General features: G+C 45.5%; 1 protein-coding gene and 1 pseudogene across 1 annotated transcript in view; one reads left to right on the top strand and one right to left on the bottom strand.

Annotated features, from left to right (window-relative positions):
* LOC144102355 (uncharacterized) overlaps nt 1-12160 on the bottom strand; it is a 51251-nt gene that overhangs the window by 32038 nt on the left and 7053 nt on the right. The gene's annotated exons all lie outside the window — the stretch shown is intronic.
* LOC144101497 (uncharacterized) lies at nt 1382-4395 on the top strand (annotated as a pseudogene).

The following is a 12160-nucleotide window of genomic DNA, read 5'->3' as shown; positions in this document are numbered from 1 at the left end:
TTGAGCTAATATATGCTTCTAGTGTATGAATCTGTGGCCTTCCATGTGTGTGATGTATGCATGTCTGTTGGTTTGGTTTTTGGTTTATGGGGGTCTAACGTCCCAAAGCGACTCAGGCTATGAGGGACGCCGTAGTGAAGGTCTCCGGAAATTTCGACCACCTGGGGTTCTTTAACATGCACTGACATCGTACAGTACACGGGCCTCTAGAATTTCGCCTCCATCAAAATTCGACCGCCACGGCCGGGATCGAACCCGCGTCTTTTGGGCCAGCAGCCGAGCGCCGTAACCGCTCAGCCACCATGGCGGCCGCATGTCTGTTGGCTTTGATGTGTACGAAAGCACATTAATTTCAATTCCGTAGAGAAAATGTAGATTCACCTTAGCGTAGTGTCTCCTTCTAGACCTCACAAATCAGTTTTCTTTTAGCACATCAATAATATGTTAAGTTGCAGAAATATTTGTAACTGCGCATTTTGCGAAACCTTATTGTGAGTTATATTTTTTTCTATATTTTTGGGTGCAATAACTGCCTGGCCTAATGGGTCCAATTCGTTCGACATTTGTATTTAGTTGGTTCGAATTGGTCGGCTGGCTAAACACATCTGGATCCAATCAGAATGTCCAAGTGGTACAAACTGGACATTCCAGTTGGTTCAAATGTGTTTTCTTTTTTACTGGGAAGGTACCTGTATCGATTTCATGCCTCAGCCGCCGCATTTCAGTGGAAGCGGAATGTTAAAATTAGATGCGGTTCAACAGCTACTGAACCTGGTTAGAGAGTGAAATTTGTGCTGTATCGTGGAAATAGACGTGGCTTGGCCTCTAATGTTCAGTTTGTTCCGCACACTGGAGAGGCAATGCGCCCCCCCAGCCAGGTGGCGGTAAAATGTTTGATCGTGAGAGGTTGGCCATACCAATGAACGCTGCGGCTTTTTGCTGCACTGGCACGTGTCTGCTGCACCGTTGTAAGCGCTAATAGATGCAGCCCACATCTCTCTCTGCTCACCGCCACATTCCTCGTATCGCGATAGGGGCGTTCACTGTCCCAACTGGGGAGCCAGTTGTGCGCCTTCTGTGCTGATAGCGCCTATGCTGCGTGTCATGTGTCTGCGTTGTCGGGCGGTTTTGCCCTGATGTCTGAAACATTATTTGTCTTTGACGTCCCTTCTCACATGAGTGATTTATATATAGACATGCTGCTTGCATGAAATAAAGGTGGTTGTTGTTATCGTGCCCGGCATCGGAGTCAGGCTCAGTTCCTTCCTGCCCGCTGCCCGGCTGCGCTCTGCGTCCGGCAACGGCTGCAACACCACATGGTGTCAGAAGTGGGATACTCTAGCATTCGAGGGGCGTTGCCTTAACTTTGTTAGCCGGCGCCATGTCAGAAGACAAGGCAGTCAAGCCCTTTCACGGCATGTTCGCGGTTCCAGCGCTGCCAAGATTTGACTTAAATGGATGTCCGTATGAGCTTCTTGGATCCAACTCTTTGATGACTACCGCTTCGCCTCAGGCCTAAATGAGCGGAGTGAAGAAGTGCAGGTCCGGACTCTACTTTATACGATGGGCAGGCAAGCAAGAGGAATCTTCTCGACTTTTGCATTACCCAAAGAAGAACAGAAGCAATACGAAGTCGTCAGAGAGAAGTTCGACAATCACTTCGTCGCCGCAAGGAACCTTGTTTATTTGAGCGCACGCTTTCACCGCCGCTATCAAGAACCTGGAGAGACAGTCATCCAAATCGTTACCGCGTTGCACACGCTGGCGGACCGGTGCGACTACAAGGAAATAGAGCGCATGATTCGCGACAGGTTCATGGTCGGCCTCAGGAATGCTAATCTCTCTGAGTAGCTTCAAATGAATGCGAATTTGACTCTCGTCATCGCTGTGGCAAAAGCGGACTTAAAGGAGACCTCTAAACGACAGCGGCAGCAAATGCAAGAAACCGGAGACGAACCCTTGGCAGCGGCGACCAGCAAATTCGACGCGGTCAGCAAGCAAGGTCTGCCCGGAAAGAATTCTTCAGGACAGCACTCGGGCAGCTAGTCAAAGAACAGTTCACCTGGAATACAAGGTAGGCACCCCAGAGCACAATCCTACCGACCAGGCACCCCCGGGTCATGCCCCAACTGCGGTCAAGGAGCGCGCCCCAGAACCTCGTGCCCAGCAAAAGCAGCGAAATGCAACTATTGCGGTAGTTCCGGACACTTTGCAGCTGATGTCGGAAAAATCCTGCCCGTGATGGAAGGAAGGTACAACTTTCATCTCTCCATATGGACAAGGGGGCGTATTTTGCTAGCCTGGTTAATGGGGAGTACTATAATTCTCGGTATGTACAGTTCGTCGTTAACGGCACACCGGTGTTCGTTAAAGTAGATTCCGGTGCCGAAGACTCCATTGTGCCCTCAGCGTTTCCTGGTTTGCCTACCAGGCTAGATAAATGCGACCTAATCCTAACAAGCCCATCGAATGAGACACTGAATGTTTTGGTAAAGTTTCATACCACTATTCAGTGGAAACAAAACGCTGTCCAGCAATTCGTGTACGTGGTGTAACCAATACGCTCCGTACTTTTTAGGTCTCCCAGCGCTTGAGGCTCTGGAAGTTACGTTCACAGACTCGGCCAGTAGCGCAACAGCCGTCGAAGCTTCAAACCCGCAGCTTTTCAGTTGTCTAGGAGACTAAAGCCGAACTCGATACGTTCTGCAATTCATCGTTCGGATTGGGGGCCGTACTGATGCAAGTTCAACCAAACAATGAAAAAAGTCCTCGTGCATTTGTGTCACGCTCGTTGATGCTTGCCGAAACCAGATAATCTCAGATTGAGAAGGAAGCAGTAGGAATGACTTGAGCAGCAGAACGATTCGAAGGGTACATCAATGGTCTTGAAATTTTGTTTGAAACCGACCACAAACCACTTGTAACGTTGCTGGAAATATACCTTTAGTTGCTTTGCCACCTCGTATTCAGCGCTTTCACATGAGGCTCATGCGGTTCAGCTTTGCGGTTGTGCATGTCCCGGGTAACAGCCTCGTTACTGCAGATGTAATGTCTAGAGCCTCGATTCGGGGAAAACAAATTGCTGCTCATGCGCTGAATGTTGGCGAAGTCGCGAAATTCGTTTCTGGCTGTTTGATAAATGCCATCGAGGCTAGCCTTTTTGAACGAGTCAAAGCTGAACAAGGAGTTGATGAAATCTGTCAAGATCGTAAAATTCAGCCGGGAAGGCTGGCCAAAGTTCTCATCGCTGTCGATGGTCTTGCGTTCCTACTGGCAGGAAAGATCAACTCTGATAGTCACTGAAGGCGTACTAGTCAAAGGTGTGCGGCTGGTGATTCCACAAAAATTACGCGCAGAGGTCTTGATGCGCTTGCACGAGAGTCACCAAGGAATTGAAAAATGTAGAGCTCTAGCTAGATTGTCCGTATGGTGGCCTGGGTTGAGTTGCCAGCTGAGAGCTTTGGTGACCGATTGCACAGTGTGCGTGAAGCACAGGGAACAAAAGTGGGAACCAATGATTCCGACAACCACTCCACAGCGTCCTTGGCAAAAGCTAGGTGTTGAACTCTCCCATATTGAGGGAAAGTGGTATTTAGTGGTCGTATATTATTTTTCTAGATACCCAGAGATAGCCTTGCTATCTTCAACAAAAGTGCCACTGTCATTATGCACCTCAAAAGTCTCTTTGCAAGACATCGCATACCAGAAATTGTCATGTCAGATAATGGAACAGAATTTGTATCCCAGGAATTTCAGTCGTTTGCTCGCTACTATGGTTTTCGCACTGTGACAATGAGCCCCAGATACCCCCAGCCAAATAAGGAAGTAGAAAGGATGCTCCTAACAATTAAATGGCTGAATATAAAAGCTAAGAACGCCAATATTTTGTTGTTAGCATACAGGGACACCCTAGGGCCACTTGGAAAAATCTCTGCAGAACTTCTGATGGAGAGGCGGCTACGCACAACAGTTCCTGTTCCTCCCAAGAGCCTTCTACCCCGAAGGGTGAGCATGAAGAAGTTCAGAGATGGCGTTGCAACCATCAGACAGCGGCAGCGTAGGTACTTCAATAGTCGTCATAGGGCTCTTTCGCTGCCAATCCTCGAACAAGGCGTGGAAGTATGGGTGACAGACTGCAATGTGAAAGCGAGAGTCTTGTGTCTTGCACAGCGTCCGAGGTCGTATGTAGTTAGAACTTCGGCTGGTGTAGTTTTAGAATGAAACTGGAAATTCTAGGTTTGCTTTGTTTCCCAGCAGATTGACTGCGTGGAAGGAGGAGGTAGCTATGAGTTTCCGCAGGCATATGATAGTCCAGTAGAAATGGAACGGGAAACTAACCCATCTACTGACAAGGCACCTGCCGATCCATCTAGTACTCCCTTTGCCACGAACTAACCCTCCCGGATATAGAACGCGATTTGGCCGTCATGTACAACAGCCAGACCGATATGGGTTCAGTAACTGACTGTTACTTTGTTTTGAGCATTGGTTGCTTCCAATAAAAGTGTGCATCTTTTGTTGGCTGCAGTGCTAAGTTTCGTTGCAAATGCCGGCATAGCTTTTCAGAACAAGGGGAGGTGAGCTGATAGCACCTGTGCCGTGTGTCCTGTTTCAGCGTTATTCAGCACTTTCGCTCTGATGTCTGAAACGTTGCCTGTCCCTGACGTCACTTGTCACATGAGTGCTTTCTATATAGATATGCTGCTTGCATGAAATAAAGGTTGTTATCGTGCCCGGCAACGGAGTCAGGCTAAGTTCCTTCCTGTCAGCTGGATGGTTGCGCTCATCGTCCTGCAAGGACCGCTACACCACACCTTCCCTTCCTCCGATTTGTCCGAGTCTAGAGCGTTCTCATCGCTAATGCCAATGAACACAAAGACCGCCGAAAGCCTATAGTTTCAGCGGCGCATTTCTGCCAGAATGTTGTGAACGCCAACGCACTCAGCGCACATCTGTCACTACCGCCACGCAGCTTGAAGCGCGACGGTGTCCACCGTCGCAGGGGGCCAGTAATGTGCCTTTCCTTTGCTTTTGAAGAAAATTCAAATTTTTTTTCTAATTTTGGTTTTGCAGAAAGGAAATGGCGCAGTAACTGTCTTACATATATCTGTGGACACCCGAACCACGCCATAAAGGGTTTGACATCTGGCTCATTTCAAGTCCAAAACAACTAGCACCGCGAAATCATTACCAGGTAGCGTAGTGATGCTTTCGCTTCAAAACACCCCTTTGTTATGCGATGGAAGTGCACATAAGCAACCTACATGTAGCTTAGGTTGTAAAAAGCCTATTAAAAATTATCAAAATTCCATTGTTTCTTCCTCATTTGAAGCTCACAAAGAGACGGCAGTAAAAGTGTGCACGTTCCAAACTTAGGCAGATTTCACGCACATGTAAACGCGCGCAGCACCCATAACCACCCTTAAGCACTCGCGAGATGGCTCTCGACACACAACACCTGCTTGAACAACGACCGTGTAATATTACAGTATACTCTGAAAATATCTCGAACTGATAAGCTTTGGACGTGACTTGCGACGCAGGCAGCAAGAAATGTACAGGCAAGTATCTGCACCGTAATGTAGACTGCAGGCCTCTGGTGGATAAATGACGTAGTGCCCTCAGTACAACGAGTGAAAGTGAACGGCCCACAAGAATAACACAGGATGACAGAGGAATGAGTTTTGTGTGAAACCCAGCTTTCGGCCCTCATCACCTGGCGAGTTAACGGCACGTGGGGAAAATTACCGAGCTCTTGATGACCTCCTCTTGCCATGTCCTGAAATGCTGTTTCTGCCGCATAGAGAGATACACATCTACAATTATTTGTCGTGCAAAGAACTCATTGCGAATATTTCTTTGTCGCGCATCCAACTCACACAAACATTCTCATCGGCGTCATCCTGGCGGTTTTAGTAGTCGTAGTGAGAATTCGCTTCAGCAAGCAGCATACTGAACTCTAAAGTCGTCTCTTCTCACCTTATACGCCCCAACCGCTTTTAGTTTGTAGCAGGCGTCTCTTCGGGAGGGAGCCTGTTCCGCTGATTTGAAGCACCAGCGGGAAGCTGGAGGTACGCTGCCACTGCAAGGTGCCGGAGGGATGGCGATGGAGTCCAGCTTTGGCTTCCAAGCAGAACATTGAGTCTGGCCTGGACAAAGAGATGAGTGACGTTGACAAGTACGCCGCAGAAGAGCGCATGTAGCAAGACAAGGGCCCAAGGTAGAAGTAAAGTGGCTGTTTGGGCTTGTTGGTCAGTGATCATGATTAGAGAATGCAGAGCAAAAGTACAAAGACAAACAAAGAAGTGCACAGGACTGGCACTGACTACTTCAAATGGCACAATTTTCTTTTTGAGATGGAACGAGAGGATCCTGGCCTTGCAAGTTGAATTCCAGGCTTTGCAAGGTTAAACCATGAGCAAGCAAGACGCCGCCATAACCAGCGCGAATCTAATTGCGATTTCACCTTGCAAGGCCAGGATCCTCTCCTTCCATCTCAAAAAGAAAATTGTGCCGATTGAAGTTGTCAGCGCCAGGCCTTTGCACTTCTTCGTTTGTCCCTGTCTTTTTGCGCTGCATTCTTTACCCATGATCAAGGTAGAAGGCCTAATTTAAACAGACGAAAGGGCATAGTATTTTGCGGCATAGTATTACAAGTGTTGGCGCACTTCGGAAAGGCTGTGTATTAATTTAAGTAGTAATTTGTGAACTAATTCCTGACGTCTAACTTTTAACAACCCTTCATGGGCAACTGGTTCCAAAATAGAGATTTCTAGCTGGCCGTTAGTAATAGGTATATTGGTTTTTAATATTTCGAAAATGTGAATATCCTCGCCACTGTGGCTCGACAAAATATGGCTACCCCGTACGAAAATACATGAGCGTTTGAAAGCATGCATGCAAAGCAACCCCTCCAGTGCATGCATCTAGTCGAAAAAGCCAAACTTTTTGAGCCACAGTGCAAAGCGTAATTGCATTTTCGAAAAATTCTAAATATTGCAATAGCTGTTACTAACAACCGGCTACAAAAGTCTAAATGCAACTAGGCTCCTAGCCTTTCTAAATAAAAAATTACTTATTAATAATTTGTTAATCAGGTAAGTACTAAAGAGGATTGATCGTTTCACTGGAGACTTCCAACACTGGTAATACAATGCCGCAAGAGCTACATCTTTACCCTAAAAATTCATTTAACTGTTCGCTGAAACACCATGCATAAATCGAGGATAACAGTGTGAAATGGAACCATGTGTTAGGCAGAGAAGGGGTAAGAGGGTCATTGCATGCGAACTGAATCCTATTTTGCACTCAACTATAATCGAGTTTTAAAAAAAAAATTATAATTTTATTGCTTTGCTATATTAAACAATATCTTAGCTGGTTTAGCGCCAAAAAATTTTTCATGCTGCGGTAGTCATTTGAAATTTTTCAAAGTTGTCTGGAATGTATTTGTTGGAAACCTATTGCGAGTGATTAATACTTTTTGTGTGTGAATAAAAGACATTACGCTTTCACAAGTAATGATCTGAAATGAAGCTCTTAATTTTTTTGAAACATGTAACACAGAAAATCGTTCTGAAGTACGAGTTTCTGAAACATTGTTTTAAATTTCACGTTGTCACGGTCACCATTTCAACTACTTTCCAAGCTTTCCATAACAAAATAAAGTTACCTGAAGTGTTTTAAAAGTCAGAAAACATACGCTGTGCCATAAAAAATTACTCATTCATTCAGAATGATTGCTCTTTGCAACATATTCAGCCTTCAGCTGCAACAGACATTTAGTACATTGAACCGTGTCATTCAATTACATTTCTCATGTGGTATGGATTCTATTTTGTTTTGGATGAGATAATCTCGCAAGTTGAGCACACATTGGCGCTTTGACGCAGTTTTTGTGCACTGCATCTAAATATCTCAAGCAAATTTTGACGAGAAAGGTGTCCAAAATCTGCTTAAGGAAAAAATGTATGAATTGAAAGCTGGCTAAGTCTAGAGAGACGCACAGCACGAAAATGCGCCTAGGAATGATTTGGAGTTAATAAAGTCTGTGTAGTCTCTGTGCACGAAATTTTGAGATAATCTTCGCTGAATATGTACCTCCCATGTGCACACTGCAACTATTGCCTTGTGTTGCGTAACCGAAGGATCGCTGATTTTCAGAGCACCATGCATACCGGGCTGCCGATGAGCTTGGCGGGTAGAAATGGTCAACAGCACCTCCACTCGTCGACTGGGCGCCATTGAGGGTGGCCACAAGGACCAGAGAGCACGGCTGGCATTGAAGACCATGTGGCTGCAGTAGACATCTCCTTGGGGACAACTGGCAGTCTATGGAATGCGAATGCCCTCTGAAGACCCTGAACGAAAGTAGAATCAGTATTACAACATTGTTTATTAAAGGTTCAAAAGAAAATGTCCTGCAGAGATTTGTCTGGTTGGGAAAGGAATTTAACTTAGAAGTGAATGCCATTTAAAGAAAAACGAACACGATGTTTCAGATCCTTCTCGGTAGGTTCATCAGTTGTGATTGAGGGCACATTGCGTCTTGCGTTTTAAACCTATTGCTCAATCAGCAGTATGGTAAAGTCAGGTTTTGTAAGCTTTTTTTTTCGTTTTAACTTCATTTTTTTATTATACAAGTTGGGAAGGTGATGTAACTGTTGGCAAAGCCTCCATGTTGATGAAAAGAAAGTGTCAACCAATATGCATGCAAAATAGGCAGCAGAAAATACATTTATACAAAAGAAACAATGCGATTGATTTAAATGTAAACATTTTGAAGGAGTGGCTAAATGTTAGTGAACAAAGCAGCTGCAGTGATTATGTGAGTGCTTTTGAACAAGGACCTGCTTGTGGAATTATTTGCGCATTTCTATGGTGACTCGTTTACATAAAAAGGATACTTTGTTTGAATGTGCAATGAGTTTTATTTGCACGCATATGTGGGTGGCAGCACGCACAAAGAACGAAGTTTACACGTGTGATTCCAATCGACAACTTTAGCGTCTCCTTCAAAAACAGGTTCCATTAACAGAACTTGCTTATCCTGTGGCAAGAGGAGGCTTTAAAGGCAGCATCTTCTCCTCCTCCCCTGCACCGCAGCTGCTTGGGGCCTTGTGGGGAAAAGAACAAAGACGAGAAGCGCCTCCAGACGTCAGCATGCCCGACCAACACATCAAAAATGGACGCACGAGTTATACTGCAGAGGTTGCTAACGTTGAGCGCTTCCTAATGTTTTAGAAACGGTGTTCAGTTTGCTATGCGCCGACTTGCCTCTTATCTGAGCAGCAACCGTACAAATTCCAATTCCCTTGAGAACAGAAAATAATGTGGGTGCTCATTAAAACACACTATTTTATTAAAGGGGTTGTGAAAAGAAAATGAAGCCGCCCGGTTGTAATTTACATTGATTCAATAAATATTGTACATGCCGATTCCGAAATATTTCAGCGCAATATTGAGTCTGCATTTAATAAAGCCCGTTGGAAATCGTTGCCTTTTTGCGCTCGTGAAACGACCATGCGGCCCCGGCGGCTGACAGAAGTACTACCCAACTACGTCACATTAAGACGCTTAGAAACTGATATATCTTTCAGTTTCGTTTACCCCAAAATAATAGATTAGTATGAAAGTTAGAAAGCGAAAAAAAGTGTGACAATTATTTGCACACGGAACTTTACTCGGCAAAGAACAGCACGTGATCCTATACTCCGTTTCATACATAGCTGTCTACACAGCCTAAGGTACGGAAGTAGTCCGTCAAAAAAAAAAACTAACAAAATGTGTCACTCCGCCTCGCGTCGTGGCTGAGTGGTACGAAGCGCGGGCATGTTTGTTCATTTTGTGAGGGGGCCCAGGTTCGATCCTCAGCGTAGGTTTGTCCTTTTTTTTTATCTTTTTTCGGCGAATCTCTAGATAGAAAGTCTAAATGCGAGCCATATATAAGTGGCCTTTTTTGTTATCAAAATGAAATGACTTCTTTAATAAGAAGCGTGCTGTTAACTTTTTCCGCAGGGAAACGAAAGTGAAGTGAGAGTTGGCAACGGACGTGCTGAGAGGCGCTGTTTTTCGGTGTTCACGAATTTTTTCGCATGCTGCACACAATGAATCATTAATTGGGGGGTGATAGAATTCAGTGTGGCTTCAATTATTTTACTCCGCCAGAAAGACCTTTCTTAATCCTCACAACTGTCCGAGGGCTCACTCCGGTCATCTCGCCCACAATTGCGAGAACGTCACGCACAGTCTTCTCGGGGTGGAGCTTCCTTATGCTTGCGAAGACATTAACTATCACCGCCTTGCAGTCTTTAGAAAACTTTGGAGACTTCACCTTGGAAAAGAGGCGAACAGGAGATGTTTTCGAAGTCAAAGCGGGGGAAGAAAACAAGCGAGCAGGTGACAGCGACACCATTTTCACAAACAGACCTGCCGGCTCAGCTGCGAAAACCTGATACAGCCGGCGCCTGAGAAAACGAAAAATCTGCGTCACTCGGTTCTGGAAAACATAAAAGAAAAATCAATCTATTTGCAAAATAAAACACTTCCATCGGTCTACTATAATATTAACTACTGTTCACTTTGCTTGTCAATTCATTTCTATTTTTATTTTTGACGCACTATATTATGATGCGGACGAGGATCGCAAACAGGCACCGTAGCCTTGGCTGCGTAGACAGCTAAGAATGAAACGGAGTATAGATCAGTCATTGACCTGGGATCAGTTTCGGTTTCGGTTACGCTTCTCCGTCCTCCGTGGGGTCTTTCGTTTACATGAACTCGATAGCGGGTGGTTCTGTCAGGGCATCGAGTTGAGCAAGGCCGGCCAAACTCGACGACTCTCCGTTTACATGCGCTTAATACGTGATGCAGCGTGACGTCATTTTGACGCCACATTTGAGTACATATAGTGCTCTGACCTCGGTCAACTATGGGCCAGCAGGCCTCGCTAAGCCGCCATGTTGTGTCGGCGACAGAAGCCTCGGATTGGCTACTTATGATGACGTTTCCTGTAGAGTTGAGGAGGACGCGTGCCGGGAAATCGAAATTAACTTTTTTTCGCTATTCGATCAACCCGGACGATGAAACGAATCACTGTACGCTATAGAATGAAGGGTCAGAATTCCAAATATACACGTCGTCCAAAATTTTCGGAAAACACTTCACGACCCCTTTAAGCCACACTCTATATTTCTGGAAGAGCTGTGCCATCTTATTGAGCTAGACATTTCGAGCACGCCACTATTCTCTTGAGCTATATTTTCAGGGGATATTCTGTACGAGATTTTTTATGTCCAGGCCTCGGAGATGAAAAAGCCATCCTGTCTGCATTTGAAGCCTCCAACAGTCAGATGCCACCAGCAACGAATGTCACACGGATGCCGCTAGAACTAGTTGGGTTACTAAAAAAAAAGCCGCTGTGTATTCTGGTGAGGCATGCTAATGTCCCCATGAAGGAGAAACATCGGTTTAGCAGCAGCAAGGGCCACGTGCGGAAGACCAAACTTGCGCACACCAACTGCAGCAAAGTGGAAAGGAGGATTGCATGTCTGGGTCCGCGGGGCGATCAATAGCCAAATCCAATGGAAAATACCACGTGGAGCCAGCTGCTAGCCACATTGCCTGCAAAACCGCAATAAGTAACCTTTGCGAAAGGGTTCATACATATTGTGCTAGCGCATATGCGTAGCATTTATTGCAACGAGTAAATAGTGGGTTAATTCCTGCTGGAAATTATCACCTTGCACCATAACAAGACAGCATAGTAATCTACGCCTCCGGACCAGCAGAGAAACTAGACACGTGTTTAAAAAAAAATTGGGGAAACATCGCAGAAAAGACAGGCGGCCATGATAAGCACATTATTTTCTTTAGAACAAAAGCAAGATTTGCTGTTCCTGCTTTGGAATGAAGTTTTGTTATTTTCATTTCCAAAGTATTTCCGTGTTTTACGGCAGGCCTCTACCAGCAAAGCGATAGGCACGCATGTAGCCGCCCTGGTGACTAAAATATTCCGCTACAGATAGCGTGGTCTATCATGTCCAGATGCCAATAATGTGCATTTTAATGTGAATGCACTGCCGCTCGGACAGTGCAAAAATGTTGACGTCCATCAGTTGTTCACGCAGTGCCAATCATCCGTTACATAGTGCGCGACAGC

The sequence above is a fragment of the Amblyomma americanum genome, chromosome 8 (genome assembly GCF_052857255.1).
Source record: "Amblyomma americanum isolate KBUSLIRL-KWMA chromosome 8, ASM5285725v1, whole genome shotgun sequence".
In the NCBI taxonomy this organism is placed as follows: domain Eukaryota; kingdom Metazoa; phylum Arthropoda; class Arachnida; order Ixodida; family Ixodidae; genus Amblyomma; species Amblyomma americanum.
Note: the sequence above shows the minus strand (reverse complement) of the source record. Positions and strands in the feature narration are given on the sequence as shown.